This window comes from Aotus nancymaae, unplaced genomic scaffold (genome assembly GCF_030222135.1).
Source record: "Aotus nancymaae isolate 86718 unplaced genomic scaffold, 86718_ANA_hifiasm-v0.15.2.pri h1tg000040l, whole genome shotgun sequence".
Taxonomy (NCBI): Eukaryota; Metazoa; Chordata; class Mammalia; order Primates; family Aotidae; genus Aotus; species Aotus nancymaae.
In genome coordinates, this window is record NW_026988454.1 from 1,532,127 (window position 1) to 1,550,325 (window position 18,199).

Consider the following 18,199-nt stretch of genomic DNA (forward strand, 5'->3'; position numbering starts at 1 on the left):
ATGGGCTTGTTTGTTTTTTTCTTGTAAATCTGTTTTAGTTCGTTGTAAATTCTGGATATCATCCCTTTGTCAGATGGGTAGGCTGCAAAAATTTTTTCCCATTCTGTTGGTTTCCGATTCACTCTATTGACTGTTTCTTTTGCCGTGCAGAAGCTGTGGAGTTTGATTAGGTCCCATTTGTCTATTTTGGCTTCATTTCTAACGAAGCCGTCAGGAACCCAGAGCTTCGCGGAGTGCTCTCCCCGTGCTCCCGTTCAGGGCAGAGAGGAGCGAGGCACAAGGCACAGGCGGTGTTGAGCAAGGAGCACTAAGGAAGCGGAAGCTTGGGTAGATGCTGCATTTCGGCAGCTGCTCAGGTGCTGTGTGGCAGCATCTAGAACGGGGCGCTGGGAAGGCAGAACCCTGTGAGCTCAATGTGTGTTCCAGACATTGAGGGACACAGCCCACCTGCAGGCCCCGGTGGGACATCACACATCAAGGGGGAATGGGACCTCGTGGCGTGAGAGACTCGCACCCATTCTGCAGGTGCACGTCACTCTCCCCAGGCTGCCACAGCCCGTCCATGCGTCTCTTTCTGACCCCACACTGCATGCGTGACTCAGATGCTGAGTTACAGCAAGAACCCTCACAAATACTTGTTGGATAATGAAAGGAATAGCTGCAGAGCTTGCTAAGCCTTCCTGAAGGCTGTTAACTCTTGGCTCCAGATCCTTAGTCATCCTCTGTATTGGTGAGTGTTACCTCACTGGCAATGACAAGAAAAAACCATCTGTACTCAGCACAGGGTTTAGAGCTGGACCAGAGGGGCCCTACCCTGACCCTGAGCATTTGAGAGCTCCTTCTGCCTTCCCTGGCCTTGCCCTCACCACAGGATGAGAGTCTGTGAAAATCAGGTGATGTTGCTGTCCACAGTTTGCACCCCTCCCTCCAAGAACATTCTCCAGGCACCTGGGATGCCAGAATTTCCTCCCCCAGTGACCCTGAGCCTCTTTCTGAAAGCTGTGTGTACCTCTTACCCGGGTCCAGGTACTCCTGGGCAGGCTCCGCCAGCAGGGTATGCATCCCTATGTCCATTTCATCCGCTTTGTTGAATCTGTGTGTAGAGGCGTTCATAGCGCACCCTTATTATCCTGGCCAAGTCTGCGGGATCTGTAGTGATTCTGTTTCATTCCTGATACTGGTAATTTATGAACTTGTGTCTCCCCCCTCTCTCTCTCTTTCAATCAGTCTTGCCAGAGATTTGTCGATTTTATTAGTCTTACTTTTTTAAATCAGCTCATTGTTTCATGGGTGTTTCCCGTTGTTTCTGTTTTCAGTTTTATGGATTTCTGCTCTCTCTCTCTCTCTTTCTTCCTTGCCTTTTATTTATTTATGTCCTTTCTTATGCTCGCTTTGGGTTTATGTTGCTCTTCTTCCTCTGGGTTTTGAGGTGAGAGTGTCTGTTGTTTCATCCTGCATTTCACGCTTGCTTTCCTGTTTCCTCTACTCAGCTATTAAGCCCTGCCTGTGAACTTTTCATTTTGGTTTTGTATTTTTCACTTTTAAAACTTCTATTTGGTTCTTCTTTATATGTCCCATTTTTTAGCGGAGGCTCAGTTTCTTCATTGATTTCAGGCTGGTCTGTGATTGCTTGTTGAAGCATTTTTATCATGGCTGCTTTGAAATCTTTGTCAGATAAATCTAACATTTCTGTCATCTTGGTTTGGTTTATTTTTTCTTTTCTGTTTGAGATCTTCCTGGTTCTTTGAGCAACTAGTGATTTTTTTTTTAATTGAAAGTTAGACTTTTGGGGCACTATGTTATGAGACTCTGGACCTTACATAAGCTTTCTGTTTTAACAGACTGGGACTCACATGACTCCAACCTAGGAAGTGGGGGCGCCCCCATTACTGCAATGAAGAAAGTTGTGGGGCCATTCCTGCTTGCTGGGGGTGGAGGCTCCCACTCTCCCTGTGGCCTCCACTAATCCCAAGAAGAGCTATGGCCGGTTACCCTGGGCAGTGGTCAGAGTCCTCACTGTCCACGTGGAAGTGGACACCACCCCTGTGGGGAAGTTGGGGCACCTCCTTACAGACTAATGAGGGTGGAATTCTAGGCCACCCAAACAGCCTTTACTGGCATGGGTGAAGGTGGGGCCAAGGTTTTTCTGCGTTGTTTGGCTGAAGTAGAGCAGTTATCTTCTAAGAGTTTTCTGCCCCTTCCCTGGTCCTGTGGCTAGAGAAAGCAGGCTTTTGTTGGGACTTTATTTTGTCTGTGCCTGCTGGAATTTCTGGGTTGCTGATTTCTTTGGTTCTAGGTCTAGTATGCATGAGGCAAAGGAAAACCCAGGGAATTCTCCACCATGTCGTTCCTCAAGACCTGAGGTCCTTAGCCATCCTGCCTCCTTCTCTCTGTCTGTCAGGGTCATCTCCATGAAGTGTCCAGGGTTTTCAGTTGTACTTAGTGGGAGGAATAGGGAAATACATGCCTATTCCATATTCCTAGAAGAGAAGAAGGATGCATAACACATGCACTTCCAGGATGTAATCAAAAGATACAGTATTTGATGACACAGACAGACACACCATACAAACACACATACACCACACATCACACACACACCACACAGGCATACACACTCATACAACACATACCATACACACACCCCACAAACACCACACACACACCACACACACACTCATACAACACATACCATACACACACACCCCACAAACACCACACACACACACCACACACACTCATACAACACATACCATACACACACACCCCACAAACACCACACACACACTCATACAACACATACCATACACACACACCCCACAAACACCACACACACCACACACACACTCATACAACACATACCATACACACACACCCCACAAACACCACACACACAGACACTCATGCATGCATATGTACATATTATTTTACAAAAAATATACTGAAGAGTACAGAACAAAGTACATTGTTCTGGGAGGACATCAGGGTGCTGAGAGCAGTGTTTGAGGCTGATCTGTCAGATATAATGGATCAAATGCTAAAGCATGCTGTAGAGGTTATGACTCAAGTGTTACTTTGAATATTCCAGATTTGAAATAAGTTTTCATAAGAATAGCAAAATTGAATGGAACCTTTCAGATGTTAAAGGATTTCACTGTATTTTTCCTAATTGACATACACATATTTCACAGTGGTGAACCTTGAGATTGGTAAGGACAGGGAAAAAAGACAATGTGTGATAATTTAAGAACGACACAGGATTAAACTTAAGTTGCATCAGTTTAATTCTTACTCCATCAGGATTTTGAATAGTACTTTGGAGTGAAGATTGTGGTTCAATAATAGAATATGGCATACATGAAAACTGAAACCCTCTTTAAAGTTTTGAAGGTATTCTTCCATTTAGAAAGTCACAGTTGTCCTGCACGCAATAGGACCTTGTCAACCCTAATTTGTTCTCAGTTGCCATGAGTCAAATAAACACTTCAGACATGGAAACTGAAGTGTTTATTTGAAAAATACTTCTTGATGGTAGTTAAAGCTGTCCTGGTGACGAGAAGGGTCATTTATGCACCTGTAAATCCAGGAGATGTCTGGGCCAGAAAGAAGAAATACAACCAACTAAGAAATGTTCCAGGACTTAATTTCATCCCTTCCTTCTTTGTATTTTGTTATTTGACATTTACTAATCCTCTTAACCCACCTGCACATCAGGATCTTGACCAATTTCCTTTGAGATTCTGACTTTCATGAAGAAAAAAGATGATGTAAAGAATCACTGTGATTTGAGATTAGGATAAAGCGAAGCCATCAGATAGTTTTTTCTTTTTGGTCATGTGTTTATTTTTTTTTCTGTGGTCTCACTATGTGGCACAGACTGGCCTCCAGTGTCTGGGCATCAGCAGGCCTCCTGCCCCGGCTTCCCAAAGTGTGGGGATGACAGGTGTGGGCCACCTCACCCAGCCCATATGTTTATTTTTAAGGATATGTTGTGTCTTTATTTCTGACTTGTGGGACTGTTCTTATTCCTCCATTAATAAAAGTAATGATTTGCCCCATATGTGCCCAGCTTAATGAGCACCCACAGTCATAATCTCATTATATCTTTATGACCACCAGTGAGGGAAGCAGGGGTGAGATGAACTTCAGTGCTGCTTTAAGGAGGAGAAAACTGGGGCACAGCTCAGATAAGGGGCTGAAACAAGTCGACGGTACCTGGCTGCGGGGCATGTGTACGGAGCCCACTGCAGGCTCACAGCTTCTGGCTCGCGCCTCTTCCTTGTTTCTCTACTTTGACTGTCACTCCATGTCACCTCTGTTTCTCATTTCTCCCAGCTGTCTACATAACTGGTTCCACTTACTCCACCGAACTTAATAAATTGCAATTTGTGGTACCATGCATTTATTTTATCATGCATTGCCCATGAAAATTAATGGCTTCACTTCAGAAGTATGTATTTCAAAAACATAATTACACTTGAAAGTGAGCAAGTTCAACTGTATGAGAAGGAAGCCATTGTGATAAAACTTCAGAGGAAGTGACTTATTGTAGCCATAAATAGTACTAGTAAAGGCCTGCTGGTGAAGGCTTGTTTAGCAGAGTGCACTGCCTGGTGACAGGAACGCTCAGCGGGCACGTAAGCACCTTCTCGGGGCCTCAGAAGCATCTCAGAATGTCTTCTACTTTCTTAGCTTTTGCCAGCCTCCCAAGGCAGGAGGAATGGAAGTTGCAAGGGAGAAAGAGTTTTTGTTTATACTGAACTTATTTTTAACATCCTAAATCTTCCCAACATCCAGATAAAGCAGTTTCTTTGGTGTGGCTTAGCTTTCTGAGAGTTGGGATTTTTCTGTGTCAAATCCAAGTTAACTCTCTTCTCTGATCAGCCTTGACTCTCAAGCTTTCTTCTTCCTGAACACCAATTATAGGTATGTTGGACTTTGATCTCTTTTGAGTAATATTCACTCCTAATTCACTCCATTTCAATGGCTGTCACCCTTCCACCAATAAATGTGAAGACCACACTTTACTCTTTTAATGTTTTTCAAAAACTTCCTATGCAGAGTTTTGTTACTACTATTCAAGGAACTCTAGTGCAACTGTTCAAAGCAAGACTCTTCTTGCTTAATACTATTTTACTTTTGCTCCTGATCCCACTCTCTCTACATTCTTAGATATGAATGTATCCTTTAAGATACACAGTAACGGGGTGATACTTCAATTGCACAAACAGTAGGCACAGGGCTTTACTTCCCCCGGGTACTGTGCATAAAGCCGGCCTAAGTAGTTGTCCCCTTGCCTGGGTACTCATCCAGTCGTCGCGGGTGGGGGGTCTGGGGTCTCCAGGCTATGCAGCATGGGATGGAAAGACCACCGATGATACTCATCCTTCATCTTCATGACGAGTGTTCTCCATGCAGTCACAGCAAGGGCGCTCCCAGAAGAACTGCAGGAGGCCCTGTATCTTCCCACGCTCATCAACTCTTGGTTCTATGGTGCCTTTTACATTTTATAAATATGATGGTTGGAAGCGGCATCTCCTCATTTTATTTCTTCCGGTTACGTTTACTGAGTTGGGGAAGTCTTCACATACCTGCCAGTCATTTAAATTTCTCTTGCTGTGAACTGTTTTCATTACTTGCCTGTTTTCTGGGTTTGGGTTACCTATTTTCTCTTGTCGGTAACGTGAACCGTGTGGTCCCCCAATTGGTACAGAGAGGTATTTGATAAAATCTCACCACATAAGTTTAATAAAAATTGGAATTGGTTATTGCAGGCGTGTTAGTCCATTTGGGATGCTGTAATGAAAAACTCTAAGCAGCGCGGCTTATAAACAACAGAAATTTGTTTTTCACAGTTCAGGAGGCTGGAAGTCCAAGAGCGAGGGACTTTCAGATCCAACGTCTGGTGAACAGTTGCTCTCTGGTTCATAGATGGTGCCTTCTCGCCAAGTCCTCACATGGTAGAAGGGGTGACGGGTCTCTCTGGGGTCTCTTTCATAATCCCATTCATGAGGGCTTTGCTCTCACGACCTAATCACCTCCCAGAAACCCCTCCAAATACCATCACACTTGGGATTAGATTTCAACATAAGAACTGGGGGGACACAGCATTCAGTCTGCATCAGTAGGGAAAGAGAATTACTATTAATTTTTAGGCTCACTTTAAATCCATCAACATCACTGAACTCTCATTAGTTTGAATAGTCTCTCTTCTGTTGGAGTGTCTGTGTATGGGATTGTGTCATCTGCCCATCTGCCAATAAGGATTTTTTTATCTTCCTTCCAAATCTTACACCACTAATTTCTTTTGTTTTCTGACTCTTTCCTTCTTGGTTCTTTTTGTCTGTAAGAACATTTAGTACCATGCTAAGCAGTTGTGATATTGATGGGCATCCTTGCTCCTGGTTTTAAAGTTTCTGCATTGAGTGTGATGTTTACTGGGTGTTCTGTAATATAGCCTTTACCAGGTCAAGGGAGTTTTCTTCTAGTTTCCTAAGGGTTTGTGCAGAAGGTGGTGATCTGCTCAGATTAGTGTTTCATAGACTACTGTGGCCGGGAGGAGGCTGCTGCAGTGATCCAGGTATGAGAGGAAGGTGGCAGCAGAGACAAAGAGAAACGGACACAGTAGAGAAACACTACTTGTAAAATTAACTGGACGTGATGATAGACTGGGTACAGGAAACGTCCCAGCTGGCGCCTTGCTCTTGGCTTGCACAATTAGATGGATACCATCTGTGGAGTTACGAAATCCTGCAGGAGGCATTGACATGTTGACGTGTCGACTCTGACATGTTTGAGGTGAACATCTCAGAATAAAATATTGAGTAGATGTTGGATATGGAGACCTGGAGCTCAGAAGAAAGTGCCTGAGAAAACTGCATTGCGCAAAATTGCCCACTGCAGAGAGCAAGGCTTTGAGAAAATATGGTGCTGGGATAGAACACCCAAACCTTAGAAATTCTGTAACCAGAGCACAGACTACAACAATAACAATCCCAATTTTGAATCCCGGCATAGAAGAAATATATTCAATTCCCAATAAATGGAATATGTATGCTGCAGTACGTACGGAACTTTAATAAGGAGAAAGAGGAAGGCAGCCCAGGGAAAGGACAGGTAAGGAAAGGTCAGAGGGCTGAGCCTCGGAGCCCAGCGCGGAGATGGGGCAGTTGCAGGCTTTGCAAAAACGCAGTGATGCCAGCGAGAGGTGTTCCAGGTCACCATCCTGTGCTTGTTTCTTTTGCATGAAGATCCAGATCCTGGACACTTTCAAAGCCAAACACACGGCCAGACAGGACCAGCAGAAGAAACATGGGGCCAGTGGACATGCAAGTGTGTTCTCGGTGTCTTGCTGTGCTCACCCATGCCACAGTTCTTTGTGTTACAGCACAGACCTTCTATTACACGGTGACTTAAAAAGTTAGTGCATCGGATAAATTGGCTTATGACCAATGCAACTTTTACATCGTATTCACACCTAGTCAGTCACTAGGTCTGTCAGTGACAAATGTGTTTTAGAAAACAGATGCCCTGCGGCAAACCAGGCTGCATTTCGTCAGTAGCATGCGCATGCCTGGTCAGCTCTTGGGCTAGGCGTGTGGGTGGCGAATGTCAACTCCCTGCAGGTGCATCTAGGAGGAGACACTGACCTTGGATCACCTTGGCTACGTACTGTACGCTGTCAACACCCCACAGATTGCTGTTGTATTTTAAAATCTCTTACAAGCATGAGGAGTAGTATTTAAAATCACTGTGATTTAGGATATAGTTGAACTTGTCCTCATTCAGGGGGAGAATTGTTCTTTTCCAGATGTAACTCTTACCTCTCTTATACAAAGTCAAGTTCCAGCTCCTCAGCAATCTGAGAAGTGTGAGCCGATATCTTCTTGTAAAATGAAAATAATATCCAGAATTATATTTAAGCTCTTCTGAAGACAGCTGCTGGAAGAATTGAAATTGTCCATAAAATATGCTACCTGAGAAAAGTAGGCAAACTATTCTATTTCTTTGTAAGTCCCATTTCATAGTTGTATAATTTCTTCCATTCTCCTTTTGTTTTTTCCTTGAGTGGAGAAAACATCCTTTAAAGTAGAAAGGTACATATAAGGTTAATTGAATTGCAGAAAGGAAATTGGCAGCTGCAGCTTTTCTGAACGGTAATCACAGTCAGCGCAGCTGTGCATTCTTCTAAACGAAATCCCGCCGCTTTCATTTCACATGCTCTGTATCACTATTTCCTTTATGTTCTTTCTGTGAAGAAATGTTGAGCAACCAAGAGAAAGACTTCAAAAGAAGAAAAGATCTTTTTAATGACGCAGACTAAGAAGGAAATGACATCTCTCATGTGTCAGCCTCTTAGATGTAACACGCTGTTGAACTGTCTTAGTTTTGATTATAAACTACACGGTGTCTTTCTCCGATTAATGTGGCAACCTGAGAAAATCACGTTCTAGGCTTGATAATGAAGAGAATATGCATATTCTTTGAATTAAGAAATAGTCTCAGCTAATGTTAATTGAACCCTGTGTTCGAGACAGAATTCCAATCCAAACAAAGCGAGTACCCCTCCCATGCAGAAAGTTATCGCTAATGTGACTCAGGTGTAACAAAAGGTAATTAACATTTGAAATGTGTCAGCTGTTCCCATAGTAACATAATTGGGAAGGGAGTTTTAATCAATACATGTAGCCATTGGCATCCATATATGAATGAGCATTCTGCAGGTAATAAAATTACAACATAGGTGATAAACACGACTTTACCTGTATTGCTTGGTAGATGAACATTATGGCTAAAAAAATGGCTGAAAAGTTAGCTCAATTCAAAAGGGACAGATATATTGGAGAATTAGAACCAATCATGCTGTATGCACACCTGTCCCTTTCTCTAAAAGAAGGCATGTGGTTGCAGGAAAATCCTTGAACCGTGGAGTGGAAGCCTCTAAGAAAGGAAATTGGAGAGGTGTATTGCCAGGAGGAAGGCAGACGAAGAGTTGAAGGAAACAGTCGCATCAAGGAAGAGAGGGATGTGGAGTTAAACGTATCCCAAGCTTTCAGGGAGTTAGGTTTTATAAAGCAGGAATCACCAAGCACGAGGCTCAGAAGGAGAAATATCACACAAGGGATTAGGGACGTTCTTAGCACACACTTCAGATGATGCGATTTTACGCAGTCCTAATGAAAAGGAAAATGGAGACATTACTTTCTAACAAACCCAATATAATCATACCAGCTGCTTCCTAGGGATGGTTTTGAAAAGGACACATGAAAAGGTGAAAAGCAAACACACCAGGGTGAAAGGGAAGAGCATCTAACTATAGCATCAGAAATCACCAGCCCCAATTTAGGTAAAAGAAATGTTTAAATGTTAAGGTGAATATAGATGTTGTCTTACATTATACCTTGAACAATAAAATATCAGTAATGATTTAGTGCCTAGTGTAAATGTGGACACATGCAGTGTTTCACGTACAACTCACATCTGAATAGCCATAGCAACCCGTAAGGTAAGCAGCATCGGGACTTCCACTCTTAAGATGAAGAAATGACAGCTCTCGGGTCCTCGTAGGCTTCTCAACGTCACAGAGCCAGCACGTGGCAGAGCCAGGACTCAGAAAACCTATTCCAGGCCTCCCAGCATTCCTGTTTTGGGAATACACAGTGCAAAAAGCATAAAGTGGAACCTATAAACGTGGAACATCTCCTTTGCTCTCCCTGTGGTTCTGGTCCCTTGGCCTCAGGCAAGTCTCCGTGTTGATTAGTTGTGTATTTTAATCTATGACTTTGCAGACTGCAAAAATGTCAGAAGACTGTAGACGGCTGAATGAAGCCCCAGTTTGAAAAGCCAGAATTCAATACCTTCTGCACGTCCCAAAGCCACGGACTTGATGGTCATTCTTGGTAATAATCTATTTTCAGAAAGAATTGGTTAAAACGACAGCTGATGTGTGTCTACAAAAGAAACAATGATGGATTGATAAAGAATCAGCTGTATCAGACTGACCTCATTAACATCAACAGTCTGTTCAGGAAAATACCCTAGGGCATCTTTATCTACTAGTTACTCAGAGATAGGAGATGGAGTCCCAGCCATCTAACTCATTTATCAACCCAAGGAAGAGCGTCCCTGGCCTGGCACTCTCCTGAAAGACAAGCAGAGTGATGTCCACCAAGCTGGCCTCCCCTTTTGTCCTGGTCACCGCTCCAGGGACAACACATTCATGGCCTGTCTCTCCAGTCCCAAGCACTGGCCTGCTGGCCATCCCTCCTCTCTGGTCAGCCGTTCCCTTGAAGTCTTCTCTCAAGATTCCTCCTGCTTTCCTTAAGTGGAATCTGATGGCTTCTGAGAACCCACTTCCTCTGTGATCCTCTCAAGTGGAGGCAGTTTGCTCTCTTTTTGCCCCTGAGGCCTGAGTGCCACGTGCTTGGTCAATGTCATCCTTGCTCTTCAGGGAGCTTTCTGACCACAGCCTTTCTGTTAGCTGGACAAAAATTTGCTTCTTTAAATCTCATGCAATCTGACAATACCACCTCTCCTCTACTCTTAGGAGTCGCCTACTCCATCTGTGTTACTATGGTGCACTCAGAGGGGTCGTTGGAATCCACGCCAGTCTCCTCACCATTACCATGCCTGCTATTCACTAGGTGTCTTCCACATCCACCTGAAGATCACATCTGACCATCTGATCTCTCCGTTCTGCTACCTTCTCATCTCTAGTGACTTTTTTTTCTACTCCAAATAAGCCATCTATTCTAAACTTTGTCATCTTGTGTTACATGTAAATTTTCAGTGCTGCAAGGAAAAGTCAGCGCTGGGACAAAGGATCTCTCAGCAAGGCAATCTTTACTTCTTGCAGAAAGAGTACCCTCACCCATCTTGCTATGACAGTACAATGAACAAAGGAAAAGCAGACAGATTTATCCTTTACGCATTTGGGGTCGTCCTTACTGCTGTGTCTGATCTTTGTTGGTTGGGCCAGACTTCACAATCTAAACTAAAACTTTATGGCTAACAACTTCAAACTTTTCTAAACAGGTAAAAGCAATGGAGAACAAAAAGGAGGTCTAGGTAAGGAAGGGGCATAGGCTGCGAGCTGGGACATGCCTGTGAGCACATCTAGCACAAGTATCTTGGTTAAAGGACAAGGACACAGAATGTACTACGTGCCTGTAAGCGTGTCTAACAGCTACATAGGATAGGGCTTAACAAAAAGCTACTAGCAAAAAGCAAAAAGGCTTTGAAGAAAGTATTTAAAACAAACTATTATTTCTAACACTTATGATTATTCTTTAACAAGAAAGGAAACTTTGAAGAGGAACCTTTCTACTTCCTACATCCTGGAAACTTAATCACTTGTAATTAACAAAGTCGTTGAGCACATTCTGTTGCCTCCATTTCTTGTCCTGCCACCAGGCTGGTTAAGAAGCTGCAATGCAGATGCCTGTCCTGTCAGAACCTCCCGTCCTCTGATGAGTTCACCACCACGTCCACCAGCCTTCCTGTCAGCAGTTTCTTCCCTCTCCAACAGAGTCAGTAACTACTTTATTGCAATATTCTATGGAAGTTGCCCTTCAGACTTTTAATTTTTATCATCGGGCACAATTACAGCCCCAGAAGAAGCCGAGCGTTTCCTGTTCTTCGTGTCTGTCTAAACCCTGACAATTCCTGGGAAAGACACACACTGGGAAGATTGTTCCTATAAAAATGCATGATGCCCAAGCTCATCAGCCTCTGAGAACTTCTCTTTATTCTGACCATAGCCCTGTACTCACTTTGCTTTCTCTCCACGATGACTATTTTCAACCTTCTCCGTTTACCTCAGCCTGACTTCCACTGGCCAGCATTCTCTCCAGGGGGCGACCTTGCTTCCCACTAGACAGAATTTTTTTAAGAGTCATCACTTAGATACATCCTAAAATTCCTACCTGTGACCCAACAGGTTTTCCTGTACACCCACCCGTCCTCTTCTTCTTCCCTTCTGCTGATATGAAGAAAGTACCTCACCTGCTACACAACTCAGGAAATTTACAACACTGTATTTTGTGTTGCAGTCCTTTCTCTTGTTGGATTCTTTTTATTTTTGTGGAAATATGCCCCAGCATTTCCTATGTCACCCGTGTACACACATATGCATTGCACGGCACCTGGACCCTAGTTCCTTAGTTACTCCCTTCTCTGAACAGCAAGTTCTTGTAAAGAGATGTAACTATAGACTCTTTCCCATGTCCTCACTCTCCTTCTAGTGCCAGTCTGCATTTCTTCCACTCTCCACTCATTCCACACATGGTTGCTGAGTCCTCCTCGTGCCAGCTCCTGGCCCATTCTCTGGGGCTACAGGAGAGAGCAGAGCAGGCAGACTTCTGTTCTAGTTGAGGGAACAGCCGTCTGCCTATGTTGCCGTTTGTGTGTGTTTTCATGTCTGTTTCAGTTCAGTACAAGCCAAACGCTGGAGCAAAGAGACTTCAGAATATTGGGACTTAAACCGGAGAGATATTAGCCTCCCTCCCAGAATCTGGCCCAGAGCTGGACAGTCCAGGCTGGCGTGGAGGCTCTGCTCCACCAGGTCATCCAGCGACTGGGGTTCCCTCACCTTCCTCCACTGTCTTTTAGGGTGTGGTTCTTATTTGCAGAGTTAAAACTGGGTCATTTTCTAATTGGGTTTTCAGCCTTCAGAAAACAGAAAAGGAAGAAGTCTAGGACGGTGGCTTCATCTTTATGGAGATTCCCTGGGAGTTCGTCAATTCCCTCATACACCATTGATCTGAACTTAGCCCGTGGCTGCTCTTGGCAGCATGGAAGCTGGGAAATGTGGTCTCCATCCCCAGCCTGGTGGCTGTGTGCCCAGGGGGAGTTCTGCCATAGTTCCAGTCTACTTGATCTGTGGTCAACTTCTGCTCTCATTTCTATTTCTTGGGTTGCACTATGGTTTATTTCCAATGTGGAGATACCCTATAGCTTATATGAGTCTTTTTTATTAACTCTATCTTCTCCCTAGACAATATTATTTCCTCTTTAGCTGGTGTATTAGTCAGGGTTCTCCAGAGAAACAAAACCAATAGGATGTGCATCTCTATATATGTATCCATACACACACATATGCATACACACATACAATAACGCACACACACATCACATAAACACACAGACATTCTATAAGGGATTGTATCCATACACACACATATGCACACACACATACAATTATGCACACATACGCATCACACAAACACACACATACAATAATGCACACACACACATCACACAAACACACAGAGATTCTATAAGGAATTGGTTCATACAACACTGGAGGCAGACAAGTCTAAAGATCTGCGTGGTTGGCAGGCTGAAGTCCCAGGAAGGCTCACAGTGGAAGTTCTAGTCTGAGTCCAAAAGCCTGAAAACCAGGAGAGGTCTGGTATAGTTTGAAAGCTGGAAGGCTCAAAATCCAGGAAGAGCTAGTGTTTCTGGTTGAGTCCAAAGGCAGAAAAAGATTGCTGACCCAGCTCAAGGCAGCCCGGCAGAAAGGGGTCCCTCTTGGCTTTTCTGTTCCGTTCCGGCCTTTGACTGATTGGGTGAGGCCCACACACACTGGAGAGGGCATCTGCTTGACTCCATTCGCCTCCTTGGACGTCCGTCTCATCCCAGAACACCCTCATGGACACATTCAGAATAACATCCGACCAGTATCTGGGCAGCCAGCAGCCCTGTCAAATTGACGCAGAAAATCGACTGTTTCAGCTGATGAGCATTTGCCAGGTTAAGGAAAAATGTTGGAGGAAATGTTTTAATGGATGGTTCAGGGGTAATGATTTGAGTTGTGGACATGTTCACTGAGTTTCCTGGGGAATATCAGAATAAACGTTTCTACCAGAGAGTGGATACATTAGTCTGAAACTCAGAAGATAGTCTGGGATAGAGATAAACTTGGAGAAATAATCTGAATAAAAATGAAGCATTTCCATCTACCTATTCAGGTTTCCAATGAGCATCTCCCATCTCTCATTTCTGATCACCCCCGTACTGAGGCAATCCCCATCCAGCTGATGGACCACCACCCAGATCTCACGTGGGGCTGCTTCCCACCACCCAGATCTCACGTGGGGCTGCTTCCCCCCTACCCAGATCTCATGCGGGGCTGCTTCCCCCTACCACCCAGATCTCACATGGGGCTGCTTCCCCCTCCACTCAGATCTCACATGGGGCTGCTTCCCCTTCCACCCAGATCTCATGTGGGGCTGCTTCTCCCCCCACCCAGATCTCCCATGGGGCTGCTTCCCCCCACCGGATCTCCCATAGGGCTGCTTCCCCCTCCCACCCAGATCTCTCGTGGGACTGCTTCCCCCTCCACCCAGATGTCACGTGGAGCTCCTTCCCCCCCACCCAGATCTCACATGGGGCTGCTCCCCACCCCACCCAGATCTCATGTGGGGCTGCTTCCCCCATCCCCAGATCTCTCGTGGGGCTGCTGCCCCCTCCACCCAGATGTCACGTGGAGCTCCTTCCCCCCCACCCAGATCTCACGTGGGGCTGCTTCCCCCTCCACCCAGATCTCATGTGGGGCTGCTTCCCCCCCACCCAGGTCTCCCATGGGGCTGCTTCCCCCCACCGGATCTCCCATAGGGCTGCTTCCCCCTCCCACCCAGATCTCACGTGGGGCTGCTTCCCCCCATCCCCAGATCTCTCATGGGACTGCTTCCCCCTCCACCCAGATGTCACGTGGAGCTCCTTCCCCCCCACCCAGATCTCCCATAGGGCTGCTTCCCCCTCCCACCCAGATCTCACGTGGGGCTGCTTCCCCCCATCCCCAGATCTCTCATGGGACTGCTTCCCCCTCCACCCAGATGTCACGTGGAGCTCCTTCCCCCCCACCCAGATCTCCCATAGGGCTGCTTCCCCCTCCCACCCAGATCTCACGTGGGGCTGCTTCCCCCCATCCCCAGATCTCTCATGGGACTGCTTCCCCCTCCACCCAGATGTCACGTGGAGCTCCTTCCCCCCCACCCAGATCTCACATGGGGCTGCTCCCCACCCCACCCAGATCTCATGTGGGGCTGCTTCCCCCATCCCCAGATCTCTCGTGGGGCTGCTTCCCCCTCCACCCAGATGTCACGTGGAGCTCCTTCCCCCCCACCCAGATCTCACGTGGGGCTGCTTCCCCCTCCACCCAGATCTCATGTGGGGCTGCTTCCCCCCCACCCAGGTCTCCCATGGGGCTGCTTCCCCCCACCGGATCTCCCATAGGGCTGCTTCCCCCTCCCACCCAGATTTCATGTGGGGCTGCTTCCCCCATCCCCAGATCTCTCGTGGGGCTGCTTCCCCCTCCACCCAGATGTCACGTGGAGCTCCTTCCCCCCCACCCAGATCTCACGTGGGGCTGCTTCCCCCTCCACCCAGATCTCATGTGGGGCTGCTTCCCCCCAACCCAGGTCTCCCATGGGGCTGCTTCCCCCCACCGGATCTCCCATAGGGCTGCTTCCCCCTCCCACCCAGATTTCATGTGGGGCTGCTTCCCCCCATCCCCAGATCTCTCGTGGGACTGCTTCCCCCTCCACCCAGATGTCACGTGGAGCTCCTTCCCCCCCACCCAGATCTCACATGGGGCTGCTCCCCACCCCACCCAGATCTCACTTGGGCCTGCTTCCCCCCACAGCCTAAGCGCTGGCGACATCCTACTGTTTCCTGGAGAGCCGCTGGAGCCTCTTTGCTGCTGATCCCGCTCCAGCTCTTCCCCATATCAGAGTCAGTTGCTGTGGAGTCTAAAACGGCTGTCCCCAACCTTTTTGACACCAGGGACCAGTTTCATGGAAGACAATGTTTCCATGGACGAGGGGGGAGTGCAGGGAGGGGAAATGGTTTGGGGATGAGGCTGTTCCCCCTCAGATCATCAGGCATCAGATTCTCACAGGGAGTGTGCAACCTGGATTCCTCACATGTGCAGTTCACCATAGGGTTCAAGCTCCTATGAGAATCTCACGCTGCTGCTGCTCCGACAGGGGGCAGACGGAGCTCAGGCTGGAGAGGTCACTCTCGCTTGCCCACTACTCACCTTCTGCTGTGCGGCTGGTTCCTAACAAGCCACGGACCTGTACCAGTCCGAGGCCTGGGGCATGGGGCCCCAGTCTAAAAGACACAATCAGAAAAGTACATTCTTCTAATTAAAACCCTGCAAGACCCCCATTGCGCTTAAGATAAAACCCAACATTTTTAACAAGGGCTTACCCCATTTTCTGGCCAGTTCTGGCCATGTAGATCTCTGTGGGTCCCCTCAATGACACCACGCTCTCGGTTGTCTCTGGCTCCGGGTTGATTCTTGGGGAGGTTCCATTTGTGCTGTGTTTGTTTTGCCATTGGGTAACAAATCCATTCTTCATGTGGGCTGCTCTGTTCATTTCTCTTTGCCTAGAGAAGCTGGACTCGCCTTTTGAGTTTCAGTGTAAGCGACCTTTTCTCAGAGAGGATGTTCCTGTCTCTCCAGGCTGAGCTCAAGTCTTCCTGCCCTCCGTTCGCGTAGCAACGCACTGCTCAGCAGCCGCATCAACTATATGCATGGATTTGCCGATGTCGGTATTTGCTTAGTGACATTTTCTACACCAGAGTGTTAGCTCCTTGGTGGCCAGGATAGCATCTCCCTTTCTCCACTGTGTTTCCAGAGCTGATCCCACAACCTAAGTGATTAATATCTACTTATTGAATAAACGGATAATACAAGCAGGATTATATAAGCAAATAGCACATGCATCACACTGGCATCTAAAGCCCAGCTGGGAGGAATGGAAAACACATTAGATGATGAGACAGCAAGCATGCTCAATCAATAGTTCTTTTTTTTTTTTTAGACGGAGTTTTGCTCTCGTTACCCAGGCTGGAGTGCAATGGCGTGATCTCGGCTCACCACAACCTCCGCCTCCTGGGTTCAGGCAATTCTCCTGCCTCAGCCTCCTGAGTAGCTGGGATTACAGGCACGCGCCACCATGCCCAGCTAATTTTTTGTATTTTTACGTAGAGACGAGGTTTCACCATGTTGACCAGGATGGTCTCGATCTCTTGACCTCGTGATCCACCCGCCTCGGCCTCCCAAAGTGCTGGGATTACAGGCGTGAGCCACCGCGCCCGGCCCTCAATATTTCTTAAGTGAATGAACGACTCCCTCTCTTTATCAACATGGAAAGATGCAGTAAGTGACTTCACAGTAACGCATCAGGCCACTCAGATCATTATGCTCTGTGGCATGGTTCCCACCAACAACAATAGATTTCAGCTAGAGACAGAATCGCTCTGGCAGAATGCCCGTGATACTTAAAGCTATGGGAAGGTAAAGCGTTCTCACCTCATAAGGAGAGGTTCGCATCAGCTTCCTGGATTCAGTGATTGCGACTTCAGAGGGCAGTGCCCACACCCAGTTACCAGACGGTCAGAGCCTCAGAAAGTATCAGACGGACCTTCTGGGGCCAGGCTTTGTTCTTGGCAGTTTCAGACATTTTTTATCCTGGACATTACTAGAAATCTCTCCACAATGTAACTAGTTAAGGAATCAAGAGTCATTGGGGTGGTGATTTTATTGTATTGGAAGACTGAGTGGAGAAAGGGTGAACAGAAAGAGACTACCAAGTCTTCCAAACAATACGGGATGTTCCCGGCAAGTTCCCCTAAAGGATGAGCAGTGCAAGTCGGTTCCTACGCTGGTCAAATGATCTGCAAAGTGAATTTCCATCTTGAGTCTCTGGGCATCCACATGGCAAATAACCTCCATGTGTGGGAGGAAGAAAGCGTGTGGACATCCAGCCCTTTGGAGATATTCGGGCAGTGAGCCCCAGTCATAAACAGGTTCACTATCCTCTAGTCAAAAATGACTCATAAATTCCTGATGAGCTGCAGTGTCAGACAATGCACAATAGAGACATTTGATCAATTTTGTCATTTCACAGAGTGGTGAGAATCATAGGTAAGGGAGAGCGGAATTTCTCTGAGGTAGAGGACAGAGGTGTCTAAGGAAGAGGTGAGGTTCCAGCCTTCACCGGCAAACCACAGGAGTGACCTGTGCCTCAGGGGTGTGTCTAAGCACGGTGAGTGGAACTGGTTTTTCATGAATTGCTTATTTTTGTTGGCTTTCTCCCTCAAATTGCTGACTCCAATTAAGCCATTGTTTGGAAAAGCCCAGAACAAAAACCTAGTGGACATGGCTGGAGTTTGAAATTGACGGGCA

General features: G+C 46.6%; 1 protein-coding gene across 3 annotated transcripts in view; it reads left to right on the forward strand.

Moving 5' to 3' along the window:
• The window catches only part of RPS6KA2 (ribosomal protein S6 kinase A2), a 457,314-nt gene that overhangs the window by 148,817 nt on the left and 290,298 nt on the right, over positions 1 to 18,199 (forward strand). The window lies entirely within an intron of this gene.